Source organism: Ptychodera flava, chromosome 13 (genome assembly GCF_041260155.1).
Source record: "Ptychodera flava strain L36383 chromosome 13, AS_Pfla_20210202, whole genome shotgun sequence".
In the NCBI taxonomy this organism is placed as follows: Eukaryota; Metazoa; Hemichordata; class Enteropneusta; family Ptychoderidae; genus Ptychodera; species Ptychodera flava.
In genome coordinates, this window is record NC_091940.1 from 216,146 (window position 1) to 235,037 (window position 18,892).

The window sequence follows — 18,892 nt, forward strand, 5'->3', positions numbered from 1 at the left end:
TAAGTCAACTGCATATCAAATTTCAAAGCAATCGGACAAGCGCTTTCAGAGCAGAAGATTTTTTTACCAAAAACACCAAAAAATGCCCCAAAAATACAAATATGCAAATTTCACCACGATTTGAACAAACTCAAGTGAGGTTACCCCAAGTGAACTGCACATACAATTTCAAAGCAATCGAACTTGCGGTTTCAGAGGAGAAGGCAATTGTTGACGGACGACGACGGACGACGACGACGACGACGACGGAAAATCAACCTACATTTGATAAGCTCTGCGTCGCTGACAGCGGAGCTAATAAATGTGGAGAGCAAGCCAGTTAAACATTTCAATTTATTCTGGGATGATGAACTTCAGGAAACTTTTGTAGCATGACAAATCGCGAAGCTGATCGTGTGAGGGCAGAAAAGCCTGGTAATTACTATGCTAAATCATTTGAAAAACAACCTCTGACAGTAACTGAACTAAAAGCATTTTTTGGCTTGAGGGTATCCATGGAAATGCTAATTTACAAGGATTGGTACTCCCACTACTGGAGGGCAAAAAACATGTCAATTTGTTATACGCCAGGATTTGCATACGTAATGTCAAGGGACAGATTTCTTGCTATATGGTCCTTTTTGCTTTGTGTAGATGAAAGTGATCCAGAGCTTGACAAAGGAGAGACAATATACAAGGCCCGCCCAGAGTTCATTCGTTTGCTTTAGAAATTCAAACATCATTATGTCCCTGATAATGAACTGTCACTCGATGAGGAAATGATCCCGACAAAGAATAAACTATCCTTTAAGCAATACATAAAGGATAAGCCCATTCAGTGGGGCATGGAAACATTTCTGCTTACTGATAGTATGAATGGCTACATTTGTAATGCTGAAGTATACACAGGGAGAAGAGCTGATGGTAATGAGATTGATAATCTTGGTATTACTGGAAACTTGGTGGTCCGGCTGACTGATGAACATTCTGGACAGAACTATACCATCTTCACCGACAGATTTTATACCTCAGTTTAGCTTGCTGAGTATTAATTGGAACACAAAGACATCAGGATTTGTGGTACAGCAATGATTAACAGAAAAGAATTCCCCAAGACTATTATCAAAGGGAAACACGAATTGACCAGGGGAGAAAGTGATCTCTTAATTAATGGAAATGTAGCAGTGATTGTGTGGATGGACAAGAAGCCTATACCGGTATACTTTGTAACGTCAGTCTACATAAGTGATCCAGACACTATTGTCCAGAGATACAGTCCACAGGAACATAGAAAGGTGGATGTTGCATGTCCAGAAGCTGTCAAGTGCTACAACAACTATATGGGTGGGACTGACAAGAATGACCAAATGACAAGACTTCAAAAATGTCGCCGACATTACAAATGGCGCTCGATCATGAAATTTTTCATGTGGGCTGTATATATGATCAAATGGGGTTTGTGAAACCCCATGCACGCCCAAACAAAGCCTTGTTCAAATTCCACATGTTTATTGAGAATCTGTATGAGACACTTGTAGGGGGCACTCAAAATCCCAATGCACGTGCACATAACCTCTTGTCTGGAGCACTTCGCGATGAAGCTAGACTGAAACGTGAGGTATCTGCTAAAGTGCAGGCTACAGGTTGCGGGTTGCGGGTTTTTAGAATAATGGCTAGATTTCTGATATATGTAATATGGCATTTAGTATATAAGAAATAAAACCTTAAAGAAGGTGTCTTTTATCAATAATCATGATCAGGTCTATCGTACAGTATCGAACCTTTTCCTGCCAAGTCCATATTTCACCATAGGTCAAGATGGTTAAAATTAATGAAACACAACTATATGGTGTATTTTAACATAATACTGTACATTTGAAGGCTGTTGAAAACATGAATGCTGTAAGCTTGATTTTTTTGGACTAAAGATGCTATAACAGACCAAACAAAGTGGGTGAAAATACATCACGTTTCTGAAAAAAATCAAAATCTGCTATTAGGGACTGGTCAGTTTCTTCGGCCTGGGGGGGGGGGGGGGGGCCGGTGGATTATGGGGGGGTCACCTGTTTTTGAAATGCCCAATAGGGGGGGTCAGTGTGTTTTTGAATTTCGACACAGGCTCATCATTGCCTAAAATGCATCGTGTCAGCCACAAATTTCATCCAGTTGCATTTTTTGGCGCGCCCTTCGGGCGCGTAACTTTAATAATCAGACACATTTTCAGCACGCCCAACTTTAACATATCAGGCATACATATATCAGAGATATATTTATGTTCAATATTTTTCAGCGTGCTTTTCGAGCGCATTACTTTAATATATCAGACATTTTTCAGCACACCCTTCCTGTGCATTACTTAATATACAAGACATATATCAGAGATATCAGGATTTTTCACATTTTTCTCCGCGCCCTTTGGGTCCTGTTACGTGCAGAGAAAACGAACAAAGGGTGAACTCAGCAGTTAACGTTTAAACAAAATTTATTACGAAAATAAAACTAATTGCTAAGTTAGGGATAGGATACAAGCTTTAAAGTGTACAGACTACTTATCTCAGCTGGGACGGCAAAGCTCCAGTCTCAGAGTTGTAACAGTCAGTTGGATGAATGAACAGTCCTTTGGCTTGCAGGCTTGAAGCTGCACAAAGTCCACAGTATAAATCCAGCGTTGACAGTGAAGGTCTTGAAAAGTCTTGAGAATGACTACTGCTGGAGTTTAGTAACACACAAGAGACACGATCCCAAAAGTCTGACTGGAAGCTGTGCACGTCCCTTTTATAAAGGCATATAAGAACAATCTAGAACTTTTATTGACATGCTAATTACTGTTCTAAAATTATCTCCCTTACACAACTAATCAACTTTCCAGAACATTCCAAACATGACTAATTGAATTCAAGGTTGTGAGGTCATCAAGGGCAGTGACCTTGGGAATGTTCTAGACTAATTGAACTCAGGTCATGATGAGTGTGGGGGAAATGACCTACATAACACACCCCCTCTTCAAAAAAAGAAAATTTTTCAAAGAAAAATCTTTCTTTTACAAATGTAATCTTGAAAAGGATTTAAGTACTCAAATTTGTTTTACTCTAAAGTAAAGTTTCTTGAAAGTGAACAACAATAAAATTTCTTGAAAGTGAACAACAATAAACTCTAAATACGAGAGAGACAGTCTGCAATTAAATTGTCTCTGCCTTTGATATGTCTAATGTCAAGATTAAACTCCTGTAACATTAAACTCCATCTTAGCAATCTCTGATTTTTGCCTTTAAATTTCTGTAGAAATACAAGAGGGTTGTGATCAATATAACCACTATTGGCTGATTTGAAGAAGTAACATAAACTTCAAAATGCTGTAAAGCTAATATCAAAGATAAACACTCTTTTTCAATTGTAGAGTAGTTTTCTCTGAGATTTGCTAAATTTGCAAAATTTGTTAAAATAGCAAACAAGATGATCTGTCCCATGACTATCCTCTTGCAATTTGGTGTTGGAAAACTCGAAATGGCACTGAATTTGGCATAAAGTATGCATGGCAAAGTCCAGTTATTTTTATTGAGTTCGTTAAAGTCATTGTTCGGCAAATACTTGGCTTCCTCCTGGAGATATTCCGCTTTCGCAGGATTCAGTCCGTCTGGATGTTGTTCCACTGGATTACTGTCGCAGACATCTTCGGTGTTATAGATGATGTTTGTCCTCGTTGAAATATCTTGGAACAAATGTTCATGGATTGGTTCTTTCAGCTGTTGTTGTTGTTCTGCTGGAGGTGTGCCAACTTTGTAGACTCCAGCTTCTCCAGGATTCTGAGTTCTGAAGCTTGACCGAGCCCAGCTTTGAGTTTAGAGTATTTTCACTCAAGTCAGTTTCAGTATCACTATCTTCATAATGGTTTGAACTGACTGCACTGACAGGCTGAGTTATAGTAGGATTATCCCTATCCAAATATGGCTTAAGCATATTTATGTGACATAGCTGTTTTTGTTTTCGCCTGTCAGGTGTTATTATGATGTAATTTAAATCACTCAATTTCTTATCAATTAGGTATGGCCCAAAGTAACGAGCATGGAGTGGTTTGCCAGGAACCGGAAGTAGAACAAGAACCTTTTGACCTGGTTCAAACTTCCGTTTTGAGGTGTTTTTATCATATTTGGTTTTCATTGACTGCTGAGATGACTCAAGATTTTCTCTGGCTAATTCACATGCTTTAGAGAGTTTTGTACGAAAATCTGACACATATTGCAAAATATTCAGACAATCATCATCGTCTGATAGGAATTTCTCTTTAACGAGCTTAAGTGGGCCACGGACTGTATGTCCAAATACAAGCTCAAATGGGCTAAAACCAAGAGACTCTTGAATTGACTCTCTAACAGCAAAGAGCAGAAAATGAATTCCTTCATCCCACTGCTTCTCTGTGTCAAAACAGTAGGTCCTAATCATGTTTTTCAAAGTTTGATGAAATCGCTCAAGAGCACCCTGACTTTCTGGATGATAGGCGGATGACCTATACTGTTTAATGCCTAGCTGATCCATTACTTGTTGAAAATTCCAGACATAAAGTTGGAGCCTTGATCGGACTGGACACATTTAGGGAGGCCAAATAAAGTGAAAAATTTGACTAAAGCTCTCACTATAGTCTTTGTCTTTATATTTCTCAGTGGTATGGCTTCGGGGAACCGAGTTGATGTACACATAATTGTCAACATGTACTCATTTCCTGATCTTGTTTTTGGTAGGGGCCCAACACAGTCTATTAGTATCCTACTAAATGGTTCTTGAAATGCAGGAATTGGCTGTAAAGGGGCCTTTGGAATGGTCTGATTTGGCTTTCCTACCATTTGACATGTGTGACAAGTTTTACAGAAATGTGCTACATCCTGCCTGAGATTAGGCCAATAAAAGTGACTGAGAATTTTATGATAAGTTTTCCTGACTCCTAAGTGACCAGCCCAGGGGGTTTCATGGGCCAGGCGCAATATTTCAGCACGATAGGGCTTTGGAACCACAATTTGATGTTTTATAGCCCAATCGTCATCAACCAAAACATCTGGAGGTCTCCATTTACGCATGAGAATACCAGATTTTGTATAATAGGAAACAGAGCTATCTGAAGTTTTACCTTCATCATCTACCCTGTCAAACAAAGACAAAATATCTGGGTCTTTGTGTTGTTCTGCAATGAGATTTGATCTAGAAAATGTCTGACTTTGGTCAGCAGAAGTTTTACTGGAAGTTTCAAATCCACGAGGGATAACGAATATATCCGTGTCAACACCTGACTGAGAAAGGTGTCATTTAAGTCAACATCTGTGACATTATTTTGAGAGTATTTTGATTCTCGGAAGTTTTCTTTGACATGGCTCGAGTAATGGACATGATGGGAAAAGGCCGGGAATGTCTTCCTCTATTGGCTCTGGATTTTGATCTAAACTAGGATTATCAGTCACAAGTGGATTAGTAATGACCTTGTCCCCAGCAAGGTCGTTTCCAAGAAGAAGGTGAATCCCTTCAAAAGGCAAAAAAGGCCTAATACCTAAAGCCACAGGTCCAGAAACAAAGTCCGAAGACAAATAGACATTATGGAGAGGAACAGGAATGTAGTCATTACAATCTACCCCCTTAATAAGAACTTTAGAACCTGAAAATGACTTTTCAGAAAACGGCAGGTATCTGCCAACAAAAGAGACTGGGAAGCCCCGGTATCTCTTAAATTTTGACAGGGGTAGCGGAAGAGAAAATCACTAGAAAGTGATATAAAACCATCGTGAATAAATGGTTCGAAAATACCCATAATGCTATCTTGAGAAGAATTGACCTTGACCTCATTAATTTGGGATGAGAGGGATTTAACCTCAGAAAATGTGTTGCACACATTATTAGACTCTAATTGAGTTGATGAAGAAATAAAGCCGGTGGGCTTAGATCCACTTTGACCACTTTGACCTTCACGTTTTCTTTTCAATTTGAAACACTCTGACATTAAATGGCCGTCTTTCTTACAATAATTACAAGAAAGTGTACCGAACTGTTTGTCAGAAGGAGATTGAGACTTGGGATCTGATGATGTGGGAGTGTTACTTGAACTCTGTGAACTGTTGTCATTTGATTTTCTACTGTCCTTTGAAAATTCTTGGATGAAAAGGAGGAGTTAAATTTACCTGCATTGTTTCTGTATGAAAAGGACTGGGATGGTTTGCTGAGAAATGAAGATTTGTGGGTCAATGAATAATCATCGGCCAAACGTGCAGCAACCTCTAATGTATCTGCCTTTTGTTCATTGATAAACGTCTTGATGTCACTCCGGATGCACCTTTTAAATTCCTCAATCAAAACGAGCTGTCGTAATTTGTCATAATTCTGACTGACCTTTTCAGAAGAACACCAACGATCAAACAGTTGTTCTTTTGTTCGAGCAAATTCAACATAAGTTTGATCCTTCACCTTCTCACAATCCCTAAATTTCTGACGGTAAGCTTCAGGCACCAACTCATAGCCCTTGAGAATTAATTCCTTCACAGAATCATAATTTGAAGCCTGCTCTACTGACAACTGAATGTAAATTTCTCTGGCTTTACCCACCAAAGCACTCTGCAAAAGCATAGACCAGGACTCCTTAGGCCAGTTCAGACTCTGAGCAATTTTCTCAAAATGAAGGAAATATTTATCAACATCCTTTTCTTGGAAAGGGGGAACTAACCTGAAATGCTTAGTGATGTCAAACTTGTCTGAAGGGAAGAATTTTCCTGACTGTCCAAGCTCCAAACGTTTCATTTCTAATCTTTCCTGCCTATCTTTCTCTCTCTGTCTTTCTTCCATTTCTAATTGCATTTGTATTTTTTCTTTTTCTAATGCCTGTCTCTCTTTTTCCATTTGTAATTCTAGTTTCTTGATCTCCAAATTTGTCTGCAATTCTAATTCTAATTTTCTGAGTTCAGAGGTAGACTCGGGCTCATAATCTTTCAGGGTGGATTCCTCAAATTGGCCTAAATCAACTAGATGTTTGGCAATACGGTACTGTATTTCCCTCTTGCGCATAGATCTTTTGACTTCTACTTTAAGGAAATTGGCCAGTGCTATGAGGTTGTCTTTTCTGAGGGAATTAAATGTGTCCTGATCAAGGTCATCCATAAATTCGTCTGGCTTGAATTCCGCCATGATTAAATTTCGCTGAGTTCACAGAATACTGTAGTTTTTAAAAAGGCAGGCAAAATGTTGTCAAACGCTCAAAATATTCGTATCCCGGACAAGCCCCCAATTTGTTACGTGCAGAGAAAACGAACAAAAGGGTGAACTCAGCAGTTAACGTTTAAACAAAATTTATTACGAAAATAAAACTAATTGCTAAGTTAGGGATAGGATACAAGCTTTAAAAGTGTACAGACTACTTATCTCAGCTGGGACGGCAAAGCTCCAGTCTCAGAGTTGTAACAGTCAGTTGGATGAATGAACAGTCCTTTGGCTTGCAGGCTTGAAGCTGCACAAAGACCACAGTATAAATCCAGCGTTGACAGTGAAGGTCTTGAAAAGTCTTGAGAATGACTACTGCTGGAGTTTAGTAACACACAAGAGACACAATCCCAAAAGTCTGACTGGAAGCTGTGCACGTCCCTTTATAAAGGCATATAAGAACAATCTAGAACTTTATTGACATGCTAATTACTGTTCTAAAATTATCTCCTTACACAACTAATCAACTTTCCAGAACATTCCAAACATGACTAATTGAATTCAAGGTTGTGTGAGGTCATCAAGGGCAGTGACCTTGGGAATGTTCTAGACTAATTGAACTCAGGTCATGATGAGTGTGGGGGAAATGACCTACATAACAGCTCCATACTTTATAAATCAGAGATATATGCCAGGGATATCTTGATGTTTGCTAAGTGAAAGTGTACTATTATGAAATCTGCATTTCATATGAAAAGAATGACAAATTCCTGATACTTTTCTGTTCTCTCTATGAGAATTCAGTATGAGAAAGCAACATGCACAAATATCAATGTTACAAAAAGGTCATGTCAGACTCTGCACACATCAGATTTGCCTCTCTATGGTTCCTCAGGAGATTTAACTGGATGGCTGGCAAGTCTTAACACCCATCAAAGTTTTTGATTTACTGCTTTTTCCTGTTTGATATTAATAATTGACATCCATTTCTGTACAACAGTTCAGGACATCTGGTTAAGCATAGAAAGTGTGAAATACATTCACAGCTCTTTCAAAATGTACTGTATTCAAACTTTAAGATTGACACTTTGAAATTCCTATCTTACAACTGACATGCCAACAATTTCATTAAAACACAGAATGACTTAAAATATAAATGTATGTAAAATATAACATATATATATATATATATATATATATATATATATATATATATATATATATATATATATATATATATATATATATATATATATATATATATTACAGTATTATATTATTACATATTACAGTTGTCGCATGCGGGGGGGGGGGGGGGGTTCACCCTGTTTTCAAAATTTGGAACGGGGGGGGTCACCCTGTTTTCAAAATTTGGAATAGGGGGGTCAGCCACTTTTTGACATCAGCAAAAAATAATCCACCGGCCCCCCCCTCCCAGGCCGAAGAAACTGACCAGTCCCTTAACTAAAAGCGGCGATTCCGAGGACCAATTTATTTATTCCAAGCGGCCTGGCCATTACAAATAATTAGGGATCTGAAATTACTTTTCTTTCTTGCCATGGATGTGGGTGAGAAATAATACCAGATTGACAAAAAAAAATCGCGCCTCGGAAATGTTGCCACTTATCGCGGAATGAAAATTGTTACATTTCTAGTATCAGGCCATAGGAAGTAAATTCTTTGTAATGCATCCATTCACAATTCGGTTCTAGGGCAACACATACAGAAAATTAAACAATGCCTACTCAAATGCAATGTGTAAGAAAAGACTTGACTTAAAAAAGCGTAGAAGTGATGTGTATTTAAATGCTGTGTATTTTTCATGAAATCTTTAAACAGAAAAAGACGTACAACAAAGGCCTTAGTTTACTTTGCCGTTTTGGTTCACCTGAGGTCGCATCCGCAGAGAAGGACATTCCGCTAACATTTTACGTGAGAATTTCAGCGGGAAAAACATGGCGGTGCATTTTTTTCAGGAATCAATCTAACAGGAATATTTTTGGATGAGTTTGTGTTCTGCAGCTCTCAATAATTGTGTATCTCCTAATATCATGAACGTATTCTATGACTTGCACCTGCAGTATGATAGTCACTCCATGCATTTGATCCAGCGTGACTATAAAAAGTTTCCTAGGACTATAATCGTCTTCACCACAATAAGATAATCGCAATCATACCAATCCATAATCCGATAACACTAGGTCAGAATTTGTAAGACAATAGTTGTAAACATAGACACAAACCAGCACAGAACAGACAGTAAATAGACGGTACAAACAAAGTCATATTCATGAAAGAAAGATATATGGACCTCTGGCAAAAAGACCAAGAAGTGATGTCAGGTGTTTCGAAAATAGTAAGCGCATCCTGTCCCACATGTGGCACCTGCCTTATATCAATCTGTAAGTCAGATAGGTAGTGGTCACTAACTATATGTCACCGATGCCATCAGCACGAGTATTTGTCGAAGAGAGATATTATATTTATCTACCAGCTTGCGATACCTACCAAAAAAGCCTCTGAATGTAGAGACAAGTCTTGCTCTGGTGTAACCTTGATTTAACAGTTTGTAAGAAAGATGGCCATGTCTCTCTACAAAATCACCATACGAACTGCATGCTCTTGCATATTGAATAAGCTGGGAAATGTATACCCCATAAGCTGGTGAGAGTGGAATATTACTGATGAAGTGTGGAAAATTGATTATACTAAAGTTGAAATCATCTCTTGTGTCATATAGCCTAGTAGAAAGGTGACCATTAGAGTCAAATTCAAGTAAAATGTCCAGATATGAAGCAGAAGAGGCTGTTTCTGTAGTTTCTTTAATCTCCAATTCTGGAGGATAAATCATAGCGAGATCACTGAATTCAGAGTTATTCATTGAAATAACATCGCCTATGTATCTAAATGTTAGGTTGAAAGTTCTAGCTACAGAGAACTTTTTCTGTTTTATTAAGTTCTGGATAAATTCTGCCTCGTATGAGAACAGAAATAAGTCGGCAAGCAAGGGAGCACAGTTAGAGCCCATGGGAATTCCTATACACTGTTGGAAAATGTGTCCTCCAAATTCAACAAATATGTTGTCAATGAGGAAATCAAGCATACTGATAATGTCTTTCTAGGTATAAAACACTTTAGCGTTAGTAATATTTTCAACTAAATATGTAGAATTATACCCTAATACTACATATTTGTAACGGCGTGAACCGTTTTTGTAGAAAAATGCTTGGTTGACGATGTTTTTCAAGCGTTTTTTCAATCTTTGATAACTCTGTTGTTGAACATTTTGAAGACCCTCTGATAAACCTAGCTTTGTAGAGTGTTTTGCGGAGCTTTGGTATCCAGTATAAGCTAGACAACTTATGGTCACCCTTTGTTGTAATATTAAAATTATCCATGAATGACTTATTGTTTACCAAAATTTCAGATTTGTTGAACATTGATTGTCTGTAAGTGGAGTTGGTGGAGGTCTCAGTTACACCAAGTTTGTCTATAAGATATTCAAAATAATACTTCTTACAGACAAATACAATGTTATTGGCAGCTTTATCAGCAGGGACGACAACAAATTTGTCATGGATATCATTCAAACACTTAACAGCATCAGGATCTTTAAATACAGAATAGGGTCCTCTGAAAACATGTGATTTAAGTCGACCAATACCGCCATGAACTATTTTCCTCACAGATTTGACCCATTCTGACAGTGTGTCTAGCTCTACATCCTCCCATTTAGCCCATTTCCTGGCATATTCTTCAACAGAGTCCATAATGATCTTGAAATTATGGTTCAAGTTGATCCTGCGAGGTTCTCTGAACTTGGGTCCACAAGATAATATTTTACGAAGGTGATGATGTTCAACCAAGTTCAGATCACCAGTGATGACATGGCCAACCGGAGTATATTTGAAGGGAGATGTAGAGCAGTCACAGGATGCTGGTGTTTGAAGGAATTCATCAATTTTTAAGTGCCGCAATGCCTTATTGTAATTGAATATTTTATTGGAGATTGTCTTGGTGTACGGATATGACAGAATAGGTACAGACTGGTTCTTAAAGTATACAGGTATAGTTGATGTAAACTTTTTGTTGTGAAGTATATTGCTGATATCAATGGCATCAATTCCTTTGTTAGTAAATGGAAGATGTATGAAATGACGATGATCATCAGTCACAGGTTCAGCGCGAACAGGCTTGTATAGTCTGTATAGTGCAATATCAGCAATAATACTGACCAGTCTGTACGGTTGTGTGTTCGGATCTGTCAAAGACAATACCAATGCATAGGCATGCAACCTTCTCAAGTCCTTGATGGAAAGAGCAAATAATGAAGTACGAATGTGATGACCATAGGAACCTGTATATCAAACATCAAAGCTACCAAAGGAGTAGTTTTGGACAGATACGTTTTTTTGACCAAAAATGACAAAAATTGCCCAAAAATACAATATTGCAATTTCATAAGAATTTGAATATATCACATTTTGATCAACCTTATGAACCTATAAACCAAATATCAAAGGCATCGATTCAGTAGCTTTTGGAGAAAAAGAATTTTGACCAAAAATTTGGAAAATTGCCCCCGAATTACAAATACAAAATATTCACTGCAATTTTTAAAAATAGTGTCAAGTGTGAGGCCAGTTGAAGTAGTTGGTTGTTGGTAAGCAGTAATTGACTTGGAGGCATGGGGTTTGGATACGGGATACACAAGATTTGTGTTAGATACATTTAATTGTATATACGGCATGATTAGGTGCATTAATATAAGTTGCATACATTAACACCAATCTGTCCTGATGGAGTACGTGGTGGTCTATTGTCAGGTGACTAGTAAAGTGAGTAAGCGCCATTTACTGCATTGGAATGCAGGTGAGCCACCATAATTTCTCTGTCAGCACTCTAGTGAAAATTGCTTCATTGTGTTTATCAACATTTAAATTTGTAGTATACAAGTGAATTGCATTTTCACATTGATCTGCTTGACCAGACAATTCATCAGCCTTTTGCTGAAGTAAGTTCATATCTTCTTGTGTATACTGACCAACTCTGAGATGATTAAGTAATTCTGCAAAATGTTTACCATCTTTCTGTCTGCACAGGTGCAATAGAGAAATAAATATGCAAAAAAGATGAAAGGCTACAGTAGTATTTGTGAAATCGAGCTCAAAGGTCATCGAAGTCACGTGACATTTTGTCAAAAAAATTGTATCCCAAGTTATCCCTATATACCAAAAATCAGACCTCTAGCTCTATTGGTTTGCCCAGAATTAGATATGTGCATAATTAATAAGGTACTGAATATGGTACCATACGGTCTCCCATCATACCAAATGTGAAGGGTGTAGCACTTGTGGTTATTGAGTTATGGCCATATATGTATATTTGGGTTCAAAGGTCATCCAGGTCACATAATATTTTTTCAAAAAAGTGTATCTCATAGTTATCCCTATATACCGAAAATCAGACTTCCAGCTCTATTGACTTGCCCAAAATTAGATACGTGCATAATTAATGAGGTACAGGATGCGTCATCATTAGGTGTCCCATCATACCACATATGAAGGGTGTAGTCCTTGTGGTTACCGAGTTATGGACATATGTGTATATTTGGGGTCACAGGTCATCAAGGTCACGTGATATTTTGTCAAAAAATTGCATCCCATAGTTATCCCTACATACCAAAAATCAGAACTATAGCTCTATTATGAAGCCCAGAATTAGCTATGTGCATAATTAACACAGGAAGTGTTAATTAACACTGGTCATGTGACATTTTGTTGAAAAACTTTGCTCCCATAGTTATCTCTATGTACCTAAACACATTGAAGTTGATAGCCAGATAGAGTGAAATCCGATCAAGCTGCAAAACTTAATTAGCCAAGGTATTGTGTATCAGCGATTTTTACGACATTAACAGCTTGGCTTGATGTGGTCTTGTTTATATCTTTAATCAGCTATACCTCTCAGTTACACATCACACCAGGGACACTCCGCTGTCCGCCAGACAGAGACACATAAAAAATAGCGTCAATGACACGGTAGCTCCCATCTTGGACTATTTAGTGTTTGTTCTCTGCTCAGATATTTGAACATGTGTGAAAGGGATAAAGTGCATGAAGTGAAATGTAATGTACTGGTGACAGTGAAATATGTTTAATGTATTTATTCAGAATATAAAATGGAAAAAATACAGAATTAGAAATATCAAATACTGTGATACAACCATTAACTCAACAAGTCATTGACAATGACATAGTCCCCACTTGTAATAGGAGTATAAGTCTTGATGGGGCAGGGAAATGTGGTCATTAAGAAGTATCACTGGAGTGTATATGTTGAGATCTATGGGCACATAGGTCTATGTCGTTGTTCCCAATTTGAAACACATGAGGCATGTCTAAGTTATGGTTCTAAATCGGGAAAAAAGGTCAGACCTCTAGCAGTATTGGCCAGCCAAGAAATATATATGCGCATAATAAATGAGGTACAAGATGTGACATCTTAAGGTCTAATATGCTACGAAAATTGGAGGGTATAGAACTTGTGGTTACTGGGATATGCATATATATGTATAATCAAGGTCAAAGGTCATCGAGGTCACATGACATTTTGAAAAAAAAATTATATTGCTAATTAATCCCTATATGCCAAAAATCAGACCTCTAGCTCTATTCGCTTGCCCAGAATTAGATGTGTGCATAATTAATGAGGTAAAGCATGTGTTGTCATAAGGTCTCCCATCCTACTAAATAAGAAGGACATAGCACTTGTGGTTACTTATTTATTGACATAAACATATATTTTAGGTAAAGAGGTCACATGACATTTGGTCAAAAAATTTCTCTCCTATAGTTATCCCTATATACCAAAAATCAGACATCCAGCTCTATTGGCTTGCTCAGAATTAGATATGTGCATAATTAATGAGGTACAGTATGTGGTGTCATAAGGTGTCCAATCATACCAAATATGAAGGATGTAGCACTTGTGGTTACTGAGTTATGAACAAATATGTATATTTGAGGTCAAAGGTAACGGAGGTCATGTGACATTTTGTCAAAAAAATTGTATTGCTAAGTTATCCCTATATACCAAAAATCAGACCTCTAGCTCTATTGGCTCGCTCAAAATTAGATATGCACATAATTAATGAGGTACAATATGTGGCATCATAAGGTGTCCCATCATACCATACATGAAGGGTGTAGCACTTGTGGTTACTGAGTTACGAACAAATATGTATATTTTATGTCAAAGGTCACCAAGGTCATGTGAAATTTTGTCAAAAAAATTGTATTGCTAAGTTATCCCTATATACCAAAAATCAGACCTCTAGCTCTATTGGCTCGCTCAAAATTAAATATGCACATAATTAATGAGGTACAATATGTGGCGTCATAAGGTGTCCAATCATACCATACATGAATGGTGTAGCACTTGTGGTTACTGAGTTATGGACAAATATGTATATTTAAGGTCAAAGGTCACCGAGGTCATGTGACATTTCGTCAAAAAAATTGTATTGCTAAGTTATCCCTATATACCAAAAATCAGACCTTTAGCTCTATTGGCTCGCTCAAAATTAGATATGCACATAATTAATGAAATACAATATGTGGCGTCATAAGGTGTCCCATCATACCATATATGAAGGGTGGTAGCACTTGTGGTTACTGAGTTATGAACAAATATGTATATTTGAGGTCAAAGGTCCATGAGGTCACATGACATTTTGTCAAAATATCCGAGATATCTGCGTGAAGGGATGGACTCATGGATGGACGAACAGACGGACATGACCCAATCTATAAGCCCACTGGACTTCATCTGTGGGGACTAAAAATGGTGTCACTGCATCCTTTTTGCAATATGAATAGGATGAGAAACTAAATTTTTATTTTTTGTGGCCTTATACATGGGAGTCTATGGAGATCTGCCTTATACATGGGAGTCTATGGACGTGTAAACTAAAAATATGCAAATTTCACCACGATTTGCCCAAATTTGGGAAAGGTCACTCCTATGCACTTCCATACCAAGTTTCAAATCAATCGGACTTGTGGTTTCAGAGAAGAAGATTTTTTGACCAAAAATGGGAGAAAATTACAAAAAAATTCATGAAAAATAGCAAGTCCAAGATACTGACCCAAGATGCGCACAATCATTTCAGGTCAGCCAAAAGTACTTACATGCTAATTTTTCATGTAATCTGCTCAGTGGTTATTGAGTTTTTTCAATTTTGACTGTTTTTACATTTTTCACTTAATTTGCATATTTTTTGGCAATGACAACTTCATTTGTACAAAATCTCATCTACAGCCCATCATCCATGTACACACCAAATATCAAGATGAAATGTGCAGCGGTTTTGGAGTTTTTGATGTTGACGGACATACAGACACACAGACATACAGACATACAGACATACATACATACATACAGACAGTTCCCTAGCCTTTAAGAATAGCTTCCATTGCCATATATACATATGGCTAGGGAGCTAAAAATCACCACACTTTGCAATGTCATGTATCTTTCTTTTTTATTTGTGATGAACAAATGAGCTTGAAAGTTCAGGAAGGTTTTGAAATTTTCACTTGTCCAGTCTCAGTGAATCTACATATTAAACAATTTTGGGAATTCCTGACAATTGGACACAATGATAAGTTTTCTGTTGCTAACAACGGTCTAATCATTGCAATCCTAGTTCTTACAAATGAATCAAATCATGAAATACTGTGAGGGAACATTCTCATCACAGTATACCTCAAAAACAGAACGAAAGAGAAAGTACTAGAGCTGTTACAACTTTAAAAATACCTTAAAGCTAAAAATAGAAATAATGGTAAATGGTATAAATGAAATGAGCTACAACTTAATAGAACACATCATAATCATGTTTGCAAGTGTTTCAGTGAAAAGGATGCCTTGTAACAAACTGTCTTTTTTTACGTTTTATTAGAATCGCTATGTTGAAAAGGTTCTTGCAGTGCACCATTGAGTCCAATCAGGAACTCCACAAATACATTTACAAATGTATTTTGAACATGTAAGTTTACATGATGCTGGTCTAGCCGGTCAATTCCCAAAGCTACCTGAACTTTCACGCTCACTTGTTCATCACAAGTAAAAATGAAAGATACATGACATTGCAAAGTGTGGTGATTTGTTTATGTTTCTCTGTTTGACATGCATGGAGTGGCCCTGGTGTGTTGTGTAACTGAGAGCATGTAGCTGATTAAAGATGTAAACAAGACCACATCAAGCCCTGCTGTGTTAATGTCGTAAAAATCGCAGATACACATCTATTAAAACAACACCTTGGTTAATGAAGTTCTGCAGCTTCATCAAATTTCACTGTAATTGGCCCCCACCAGTTTATCACATGACACATGGACACACAGACGGAAGTTAATTGGCCAAATCTTGACAAAAGGAAGTAAAAGTTGACGCCAAATCTTGACAGAAGGAAGTAAAAGTTGACAGAAGGAGGTAAAAGTTGACGCCGCCATACTGGTTTTCAATTCTAACAGCTCCTCAGTATATAAAACTGAGGAGCTAAAAACTTGACTGAGGTCATCCCAAGGAACATAGATACCAACTTTCAAACAATCGGTCAAGCTGTTTCAGAGAAGATTTTTTGACTAAAATCTGAAAAAAATTACCCTAAAAATACAAAGACACAAATTTCATCCACAGTTGTACACAACTAATTTAGAATACCTAAAGGAACCTACATACCAAGTTTCAACCAAATCTGACAAAAGGTTACTGAGTTTTACCAGTTTACAGGATTTTTCTTTTTTTTACCTCATTTGCATATTTTTGACACTGACATGTTTATTTGAACAAATTCACATCTCTAGCCCTGGGTGCACCTATATACCAAATACTAGGACGGTAGCTGCTGCGGTATAGGAGTTTGATCTTAACGGACATACATCCATACATACATACATACCAGTACATACATACATATGTACACACAGGCGACATGTAAATGAGAAGCAAATGAAATGATTCACCTTATACGATAAGCTCTCTTTGGTGTACCAAATGAGAGCTAAAAATCTAATAGAGGCCAACCCTAGGATAAGGCATCCCAAGTTTCAAGGCAATTGGACAAGTGCGTTTTTAGAGAAGATTTTTTGACCAAAAACAGGAAAGATCGCTCCTAAAATAAAACCATTAAAATTTCACCACAATTTGAACAAAACAAAACCATTACGGGAAAGCTCCATTAACTTAGGAATACCCTACTTCCCTACTTAGTTATCAGAGGATCAATTTAACAGACCTGCCTTTCCTACAAATTATGGCACCAATTGGATAAGATAAATGTAACAATGGAACATTCACACCTTGGGCGATTAAAAGTCTTCTGTTTGTCACCCGAGTTGGTCAGGCAAGGACCCAGGTTTCAGGTACCATGCAAGTTAATGCAGTCTTTCCGTAATGTAACTAATTTTCGGCCTAAAGAATCTGCATACCAAGTTTCAACCAAATCTGGGCTGTGGTTACAGAGTTTTAGCAATTTGCAGGATTTTCCCTTTTTTTTAAAATTCATTTGCATATTTTTGACACAGACATGTACTATGAAAAAAGTACAATCAGTTTTTAAGTTGCAGGTAGAATAAGTCTGTGCCTTTGTATAAAATTCTATAAAAATAGTAGAAAGTGAGCAACCAGCTGAAAGTTAGTCGAGGAGACCTTAAATGCATATAATTACCATCTCATTATCGGCTACATTGACTGTGTGCCACAGTCAGACATATACATAAAAAATCAGCTTGACCCTTTCAGCTGTTCTCAATGTTTTGCTGTGGATGGACATAAATATATCCATACATAATACATACATAAAGTCATACATATTATTACATATGTACCACAGTTTACTTGCATCGAAGCGCGTGCGTACTACCGGTATTTGCACTGCAGTGCAAATACCAAAAACATTATTCCATACCTGCATGCAAATGAATAGAACAGCGCGTGATCCTTGTCTTTCAATGTGTGTTGCGTAAACTATTTAAAATGTGTTCGCTTGTGTTTTTAGTTCCTTTGTTTTCTCGATAAAATAAACAGGGGGAAACATATGTAATAATAACAGAACCCCATGGCGAGCAAGCAAGCTTGCCGTACCTGGGGTATTTGCACTCGTGTTTGCGTTGAATCCGGCTGTCCTTTCACTCGCTGCGCTCGTGAAAGCACGACCGCCGGATCCCCCGCAAACACTCGTGCAAATACCGCTGGTACGGCGCGCTTGCACTCTCTCGCCATGGGGTTCTGTCATATTACATATATACAGACCTACATACTGGTACAGACATACAGACAATCATATTACGAACAGACATACATACATACAAGAACATATAACACACACATACATACATTTCTACAGCATATAACCTCCCACAGCAGACCAACCTATAAATATCAGCTTGGTGAACTTGATACTGCTGCTTATAATAATTTAACCCTTTTCCTGCCAAGTCCATATTTCACCATCAGGTCAATATGGTAAAATTAATGAACCACAACATATTCCGTATGGTGTATTTTAACATAATACTGAGCATTTGAAGGCTGTTGAAAACATAAATACTGTAAACTTGATTGTTTTTGACTAATGATGCTATAACAGACCAAGCCAAGTGGGTGAAAATAGGTCATGTTTTGGCTCAATACCGCTTTTTACTGACTTGGCTGATGGGATGATACTGCCTGGCAGGAAAAG

The 18,892-nt window shown here is 37.5% G+C and overlaps 1 protein-coding gene across 2 annotated transcripts in view; it reads right to left on the reverse strand.

The window, feature by feature from the left end:
- LOC139148629 (sodium leak channel NALCN-like) overlaps positions 1–18,892 on the reverse strand; it is a 548,532-nt gene that overhangs the window by 102,634 nt on the left and 427,006 nt on the right. The gene's annotated exons all lie outside the window — the stretch shown is intronic.